General features: G+C 37.7%; 1 non-coding gene across 1 annotated transcript; it reads right to left on the bottom strand.

The window, feature by feature from the left end:
- Window positions 1-9,289: 9,289 nt before the first annotated feature.
- On the bottom strand, window positions 9,290-9,396 carry LOC114110990 (U6 spliceosomal RNA). Its single transcript, XR_003587117.1, has one exon. It is a non-coding gene; the product is annotated as a U6 spliceosomal RNA (small nuclear RNA).
- Between the last annotated feature and the right edge of the window lie 259 nt (window positions 9,397-9,655).

Genomic DNA, 9,655 nt, shown 5'->3' with positions numbered 1-9,655 from the left:
CAGTTGTACTACACTCTTGATTATTTTAAAGAAATAGGTCCCAAAGAAGCTGAACAAATCAAATGGAAAATGTTTATGTTTACTCTCTCCCCATGCCCTCCCTCCATGACTGTCTGGCATCACTGACTTCATGCAGAGTATATGGACATGCCAGTTAACTAACCATAGCATTTTATGACCCTATGAGAGGAATGAATGTCAAAGATGTATAAACATTAGGAAGCTTTCTTCTATAAATCATAATGCTGAACTTACTGGTAGTGCTGTAAATCTTGAAAAAGAAATCAAAGTAGGTAGCCTCAGGATCTTCTCTTGTATTTTTCTAAATGATTGATAGGGTGAAAGGAGGGGCAACTAGAGTAAAATGATGGAAATTTATTTTCATCCCAGAGACTATCAAATCTCTGTAAAATGTTTTCTTTATTTTGTCTTTACTTCAAGCTTGAACTAATTCATTGCTTGACTCATGGGGCACATTAAATGTATATGGCCAATAAAATATCATTAAAAATCTTCTGGTCCAGTGATCTATTTCAAATGTCTATTCCAAGTTACCACAGTACGCTAAGGTCATGGAAGCAAGGGAATGCATCCTAACAGTCACACCTGTACTTGCAAATCTAACTTTATCTGCATCTCGCTCTACTTTGGTACATATTTATTTTTCATGCAACCAACAAACCAACACCCATGTACACATATGTACAAATATACATATATGTATGTATATAAAATATACATATTTATGTGTTAATTTGTTGCTATTATAGAATTATTAATTATGCAATTAAGAATTCTTAAATAGAGAATTACTATTCAGAGATGCCCTCATTTTTGGAACCAGACTGCTTGTGTTTGAATTTCATCTCTGCCACTTATGATCTGGATGACCATGAACAGTTTACTGAACCTCCCTGAGCCTCAGTTTTCTTATTTTTTCCTTAAAAAGGGATGGCAAAAAAAGGGGGAGATGTCAATTTTACCTGCCTCTAAGAGTTATTCTGAGGATTAAATGTGTTAATAAATGCAAATATAGAGCTTAGGAATAAGGACCGCATCAGCATTTGCATTAACTTCACATATTCTGTCAACCTTTTGTTAACCACACATCACCAACACACACACACATACATATGTGTGTGTATATATATGTATATATATGGATAAAAATCATCCATGTCTTTTGTTGAATACTATACAGGTATGCTATTAATTATTATATGCACATAGCATAGTGAGTAGACAAGGTGATTTGGTGATGATGTTGACTACTCCCATTAAAAGGCAATCTCCCTCCTGTGGGGAGTTAAGCAGGGCCCCACTGGGTGCTCCATGATAACTCCAACCCTGAATAATTAAAAGCCTCACTTGAAATACATGAATCACCAAAATCATGAATCACTTCTTCCCTTACAGGTCAAATTACTTACTTCTACTTTCAAATGAAGTTATCAATCCCTTTAAAAGAAATTAAAAAAAAATAATATAAATAATCATAAGCTCTCACATTAATTGGAGTCATTTTTCTCCCGGGTGTCTCTAGATAGCATATTCGTTCCCTGATCAGCTTGCTTATCTGAGATTAATTTTCAGTGCATCCTGTAGTTGCTCCTTCCCACAGAGTTCTGATAGGGAGGATCTAATAGAAGAACAAAGAGAAAACTCAATGATTTGGTGTTGTGGCTACTGAGGAGATCCTCTGCCATATTAATACCTCTAGTAAGGACTATAAGGATTCCTAATAAACACAGTTGAAATCATCATGTATTGGGATAATTGCAGGAAAAGTAAAAAAATAAGAGGACATTTGTTGTTCAATTGCTGAGTCATGTCCTACACTTTACAACCCCATGGACTGCAGCACGCCAGGCTTCTCTGTCCTTCACCATCTCCCAGAGTTTAAACTGTACATATGCCTACATCTCATCTCCTCTTCTTCTTCATCTTGAGAGTCTTTATCCAAAGGAAACTATCAGACCTCAGGTGGTATCTTTGCCTCACACGCCTGTGAATTCCATGTCTATTCCAGTAAATGCACATATTCCTTACTGGAAGATGTTTATCCTAGTGTATGTCAAGATAACAGCAGGTTTCACTTCGAAGGAAAGGTCAGAGGGAACTAATATTTACCAAGAGCCAGTTATGTTTCAGAAATTTCACTTTGGGTACCTTACCTTATTGAAACCTCATTGAGTTTTGGAGACATTATTACATTCATTGCATAACTGAAGGGTCAGAAGCTTAGACTGGTTGATATATTTGCCCAGTTCCACATACTGACAAACTTCACAGGCAGGATTTGAACCCAGGCTTATCCTCCATCAAAATTTATGTTGTTCTACTTTTACTGCACTGCAGACATAATAGCAATTTAGAGCAAAGAGTCTCATGGCTGGATTTGCAGAAAGTTGTCCATGGCTGTTTCAGAGAAACTCATTTTTATACACAAAAAGTACCTATGTGTAGAGCGGTAGTATGGATTACCATGTTCTTTGATACATCTCTCATCAAAGGGAGGGTCTGCATGTTCTCTCCTTGAACCTGGGTGGGGTTATGACTACTTCAAGCCATAGTGAATGAGAGAAGCGATGCTAAATGATTTCTGAGGAGGGTCATAAAGACTCCTGGGTTCCTCCATGTTTCCTGAAGGGCTTCAGTGGTGGCTCAGAAGAATCTGCATGCAATGCAGGAGACCTGGGTTCAGTCCCTGGCTTGTGAAGATCTACTGGAGAAGGGAATATCAACCCACCCCAGGATTCTTGCCTGGAGTATTCCATGGACAGATGAGTCTGGCAGGCTATAGTTCATGGGGTCACAAAGAGCTGGACACGACTGAACAACAAACACTTTCACTTCACTTTCATGTTTCCTGAAACACACTTAGAACCATGAACAGAAGTCAGAAGTTGGACTTCCCTGGAGCCACCATGCTGTAAGGAAGCCAAGTCAACAAGGGTGCTTTGGTGGAGAATCCTTATCTTGGAGTCACTCCCGCCAGAATCCAGACATGTGACTGAATGTAACTGCCCAGACCTGTAACCTCCCCAGGTGAGGACCCAGACATTTTCAAAACGATGGGCTCTACCTTGTCCACTGCTCGAACTCCTGACCTCAGAATTCTTTGGACATAATAAATGGGTTGTTTTAAGCTCATAAGTTTTTTGTGCTTTGACATGCAGCAAAATAATGGAGAGAAATATGAAGTTGTTCCTGAACTATGAAAGTACATGAGGCACAATTCTAAACACTGTGAAGAAAACAAAGCTGAAAGTCATTGTGGTCCCTGAACACAAATCCACAAAGAAAAAGACGTACATTATTATTCCTGATTCTAGAAGGAATCCAACAAAGAAGGAAGTTTCTTTCAAGTGAGTTCTTAAAAATGGAAAATGAATAAATAATACTCTGAGAGAATCAGAAGTAGACCATAACATTTAAAAAAAAGAAGAAGAATCATATGAACTAACTTCATAGCCTCTTTTTAGGAAGGACACTGGGCACAGAGTAGTCAGTCTATATAACCTGTGGGGTAAAGTGAGAATTGAGATAGAGCCAGGTCATTAAGGTTTTTGAATATTATGCTTGGAATTTTCCATAAGTAAAGGTAGACCCTTAAAGATATTGAGCTTTATAAGGACATTTCTGATGGTATTCAGAGGACAAAGTGGAAGTCAAGAACAGATGATTGGAAAAATAATAGATTTTTAAGATATTCTACAGCAAAGATGACAAAACCCAAATACCGTGAGCATTCATGGGAATATAGAAAATGGAAATGCACAACTAATTTTTCTTTTTTAGGGGAAAATGAAGTGATTCAACCAAAGATAAAGTGAAGAAGATCATGAAGTACCTGGTATGCCACAGTAGAGGAAACACATGGTAAGAATATGATTCACAGATATTTTAACAACAAAGAAGCACTTGTGTTTGTGTTTTTATAAAGAAATCCAATCACTGCTGATATAAGGCAGAGTAAATTAGAGCTTCCTTTCAATTTAACTTGCCTTGAGCCTCTATGGCAGTGATCTCCAAACTTTTTGACACCAGTTTTATGGAAGACGATTTTTCCACAGACCAGGGAGTGGCGGGGGTGGCTGGTTCAGGCAATGATGTGAGTGACGGGAGTGACTGGGAGGCAGATGAGACCTCACTCGCTAGCCTACTGCTCACCTTCTGCTGCTAGGCCCATTTCCGAACAGATCCTGTGGGTTAGGGGTCCTTGTTTTACGGTACGTGTACACTGGGTTTGTGCATTCCTTTCACATTTACCTCTAGACATAGCCCTTAGAAGTGCATTAATTCATTTTTTATTTCTTTAATACAATTCATCTTCACTTAAAATTATCATTTTTCAAAGTGTCTTAATATAGAATTTCTACATTTTCCCATCTAAATTCCAATAAAATTTTATAATTATTTACATAAAGGGGGTGGGATGGAGAAGAAGCAGGTTCTTCTTACATGCTTTGTAGGATTACATGTGATTGCCTAATTGGAACACATCTGCTTTATCTTATGCTGCTGACATGTCCCATTTTATGCCTAATACAATCAGATCTGATCATTTGTCACATATGATTATTGTTTAGTACTTAAAGACTGATTTTCTTACTATAATAAGGCTATAGAGATGAAAAATAAGCTTCAAAAATCGTGAGACTACATAAGGAAAATGAAATAGAGAAAAAAGGTAAGAGAAATGTGTTAATTCACTCAAATACTTACCATCTGCCAAACACTATTTACTACTACTATTTGCCAAACACTTTTTACTTCCTAAATGTTTATTATTTGCCAAGCACTGTTCTAACTGTTTAGAGTGCAATAGTGAATAAAACATGTAAAGTCCCTGCCTTCAGGGAACTTACACACTCTTGGAGAGAAAGTGGGGAAAATAAGCAGGTAAAATTGAAGTGCATCAGTTATGTGTACATTGGCAGACATTCAGCAGGTGAAAGAGGAGAGGAACTTCTGGAGAAAATGGTAACAGTGGTGTGACATTTAATCAGTCAATCAAATAAACTAAGGGAGGTGAGCAATGCAAATGATACAAATTTCTGGGGAGAAGGCATTTCAGGCAGAACAAGTACAGAGTCCCCAAGGCACAAGCATGCTTGACATATTTCAATAACAGCAAGGAAACCTCAGGAGGGGAATGATCTAGCAATGGAACAGAGATTAAATCAGAGAAGTGATGGGCAGTGAGAGGCTATCAGATCGTAAAAGGTCGTGTAAGTCAAAGAAGCTTGGAGAGAGTTGAAAGTAGCCTGGACTCATGGTCTGAGTCCTGCCTCTGCTACTCCCTAGCTCTGAAATCTTAACAAGTCACTCAACCTCTGAGCCTTATTTTTCTCTTGCCTTTAACAGAGATGATATTGAATTACACTCATGAATTTCCTGTAGGGGTCAAGTGAGATAATGCAATGTAATACTAGAAAGTGCTTAGCATGACACTTGAGAAAAATGGGAAAAAAATAATGTTGCAGTTATTTTAGATAATACATAATGAAAACCTCAAATATACTACTTCAGAAGTAGGATGGTAGGGTTAGTATCCTAAACTTTTAAACTGTAACATATCCTGAGGAATTTTTGACCACAAAAGATGAAAAAGTTTTCAAGAGAACTGGTGAAGGGGTGTTGAAACTGTGAGGAGGGATGCGGAGAATTAACAGATGTGTACTTTTGTACCTTCATCCTCATACCTGCAGCCTCTCCATGATTCACTGTGCCACGTAGAAAAAAGAAAAGAGGTTTCAATAATAATTATTCAATAATCATTGCTGAATCATGAGAAATAAAAGCATTGGCTAATATGTAATTAATATTAGTAGCATTAAAATAAGATTCAATAATTAAGTTATTCTTATACCTGTCAATTCTGTTTAATATTTTGTTAGAATCTGAGAAACAGCAAATCTTTCTCTTAGATATTTAAAAGAAGTGACCACTTAACTAGTTTTGGATTGCATATAATTTTTTCAACTTTTAACCTCAAATTCAAACCCAATCTTGGGAGTCTATGATTTCTATACACGATGGTATCACTTAAAAACTTATTTGACATTTGGAAAGATTCCTAATTCTTAGAATGTGGAGCAAGATCATTTTCAGAATCAAGATCAACCTTAATCTTGATGTTTTTGTCTCTATGTAACATTGGAAGTACCTAGTCATTTATTGGAAAAGGCAATGGCACCCCACTCCAATATTCCATGGACGGAGGAGCCTGGTAGGCTGCAGTCCATGGGGTCGCTGAGAGTTGGACACGACTCAGTGACTTCACTTTCACTTTTCATTTTTGTGCATTGGAGAAGGAAATGGCAACCCACTCCAGTGTTCTTGCCTGGAGAATCCCAGGGACAGCGAAGCCTGGTGGGCTGCCATCTGTGGGGTCGCACAGAGTTGGACATGACTGAAGTGACAGCAGCAGCAGCAGCAGTCATTTATTTCTGCACTACATTCAATGCCTAGTACCAAGTGGACAGGGGTTGAAAAGGAGAGGAAAGCTGTCTGTTCTGAGTATCGTCCAAAACTGAGGTCATGTCCAAAAGCACCCAGTGTGTCTGGCAAGGGTCACACTAGCTCTATCCTTCCCACTCCAGGCAGAGGATCTAACCAACTAGATCAGTCTCCCAAAATAGTTTGGAAATCCCAAAGTTCCAGGAGCTCACTTTACTTCTGGTGTATTTCTCCACTGTGTTTTTCTTTGAGAAACTGAACTTGGATGTCTCCTGTATCTCGTTAATGTCTTTATATTCAAAATGGAATAACATCATATCCTTGGGAGAACACTACAGAGGCTTCTCATTGCCTAGAAGAGTACTTCCCAAACTGTTCTGTGGGGTATCCTCTGGAGTTACATAGAAAATGTTTTCCTGGTCAAATAGGTTTAGGAAATGCTGGGTTAACTCAAGGTAAGCAGATTTCTTACCAAAAGAATCCTTAGATCTTCTTAGCAGTAAGTGTGCATTTCATTTGCCCAAAAGGAAGATATATAGTCAAAAATTTTCTGACCTTATGCATGTTGATGGGTGACATTTTTGAGAGACAAATATGGCTACTAGGTGTTCTGTGAAATTTATCCTGGAAATTTCTTAGCTTGGAGTTGAAAAATATCTGCTATCTAGTATAATTTGTAATTCCATTCATATTACCTCTCACTTCTCATAGCACTTTTCATTTTGACCACACAAAACAAATCCCTATTCCTTGAACAAGGAATGCTTTTGAATGCCCTCTGACTCTGTTCCAGTGTCTGTTCACACTGACAAGTGAACAAACCATTTTGATGCAGAACTATCTTTACATATTTTTCATAACAAACACATCGCCTAGCACAGCCATTAGTTCTTTTTTTTTTATTTTTTTAATTTTAAACTCTTTAATTCTTACATGTGTTCCCAAACATGACCCCCCCTCCCACCTCCCTCCCCACAACATCTCTCTGGGTCATCCCCATGCACCAGCCCCAAGCATGCTGCACCCTACGTCAGACATGGACTGGTGATTCAATTCTTACATGATAGTCTACATGTTAGAATTCCCATTCTCCCAAATCATCCCACCCTCTCCCTCTCCCTCTGAGTCCAAAAGTCCGTTATACACATCTGTGTCTTTTTTCCTGTCTTGCATACAGGGTCGTCATTGCCATCTTCCTAAATTCCATATATATGTGTTAGTATACTGTATTGGTGTTTTTCTTTCTGGCTTACTTCACTCTGTATAATTGGCTCCAGTTTCATCCATCTCATCAGAACTGATTCAAATGAATTCTTTTTAACGGCTGAGTAATACTCCATTGTGTATATGTATCACTGCTTTCTTATCCATTCATCTGCTGATGGACATCTAGGTTGTTTCCATGTCCTGGCTATTATAAACAGTGCTGTGATGAACATTGGGGTACATGTGTCTCTTTCAATTTTGGTTTCCTCGGTGTGTATGCCCAGAAGTGGGATTGCTGGGTCATAAGATAGTTCTATTTGTAATTTTTAAAGGAATCTCCACACTGCTATCCATAGTGGTTGTACTAGTTTGCATTCCCACCAACAGTGTAGGAGGGTTCCCTTTTCTCCACACCCTCTCCAGCATTTATTGCTTGCAGATTTTTGGATCGCAGACATTCTGACTGGTGTGAAGTGGTACCTCATTGTGGTTTTGATTTGCATTTCTCTGGTAATGAGTGATGTTGAGCATCTTTTCATGTGTTTGTTAGCCATCCGTATGTCTTCTTTGGAGAAATGTCTATTTAGTTCTTTGGCCCATTTTTTGATTGGGTCGTTTATTTTTCTGGAATTGAGCTGCATCAGTTGCTTGTATATTTTTGAGATTAGTTGTTTGTCAGTTGCTTCATTGGCTATTATTTTCTCCCATTCAGAAGGCTGTCTTTTCACCTTGCTTATATTTTCCTTTGTTGTGCAGAAGCTTTTAATTTTAATTAGATCCCATTTGTTTAGTTTTGCTTTTATTTCCAGAATTCTGGGAGGTGGATCATAGAGGATCCTGCTGTGATTTATGTCTGAGAGTGTTTTGCCTATGTTCTCCTCTAGGAGTTTTATAGTTTCTGATCTTACATTTAGATCTTTAATCCATTTTGAGTTTATTTTTGTGTGTGGTGTTAGAAAGTGATCTAGTTTCATTCTTTTACAAGTGGTTGACCAGTTTTCCCAGCACCACTTGTTAAAGAGATTGTCTTTACTCCATTGTATATTCTTGCCTCCTTTGTCAAAGATAAGGTGTCCATATGTGTGTGGATTTATCTCTGGGCTTTCTATTTTGTTCCATTGATCTATATGTCTGTCTTTGTGCCAGTACCATACTGTCTTGATGACTGTGGCTTTGTAGTAGAGCCTGAAGTCAGGCAAGTTGATTCCTCCAGTTCCATTCTTCTTTCTCAAGATTGCTTTGGCTATTCGAGGTTTTTTGTATTTCCATACAAATCTTGAAATTATTTGTTCTAGTTCTGTGAAAAATGTGGCTGGTAGCTTGACAGGGATTGCATTGAATTTGTAAATTGCTTTGGGTAGTATACTCATTTTCACTATATTGATTCTTCCGATCCATGAACATGGTATATTTCTCCATCTATTAGTGTCCTCTTTGATTTCTTTCATCAGTGTTTTATAGTTTTCTATATATAGGTCTTTAGTTTCTTTAGGTAGATATATTCCTAAGTATTTTATTCTTTTCATTGCAATGGTGAATGGAATTGTTTCCTTAATTCTTTTTCTACTTTCTCATTATTCGTGTATAGGAATGCAAGGGATTTCTGTGTGTTGATTTTAAAAATATGGAACGCTTCACGAATTTGTGTGTCATCCTTGCGCAGGGGCCATGCTAATCTTCTCTGTATCGTTCCAATTTTAGTATATGTGCTGCTGAAGCGAGCACAGCCATTAGTTCTTGATTACTAGATTGAGTCAACTGATATAGCTATACCCATAGTCAAGTGGAAGATTACTCTTATTCCTCATATTTCTTCTTTCTCACTACATGTGTGTCTAATTTTCTAGACAACATAATCAATCTCATTTCATTTTTATGAAAACTTTTTATCATTTATTAAGTATAAGAACAAACATTCTTTTATCTGAAAATGTACCAGCTTTCCTATGAGATCTGATTAGCATTTTTTCTGAAATTCGAGATG

The sequence above is a fragment of the Ovis aries genome, chromosome 14 (genome assembly GCF_016772045.2).
Source record: "Ovis aries strain OAR_USU_Benz2616 breed Rambouillet chromosome 14, ARS-UI_Ramb_v3.0, whole genome shotgun sequence".
NCBI lineage: Eukaryota > Metazoa > Chordata > Mammalia > Artiodactyla > Bovidae > Ovis > Ovis aries.
The sequence above is the reverse complement of the archived record's forward strand: the minus strand, read 5'-3'. Positions and strand labels throughout refer to the sequence as shown.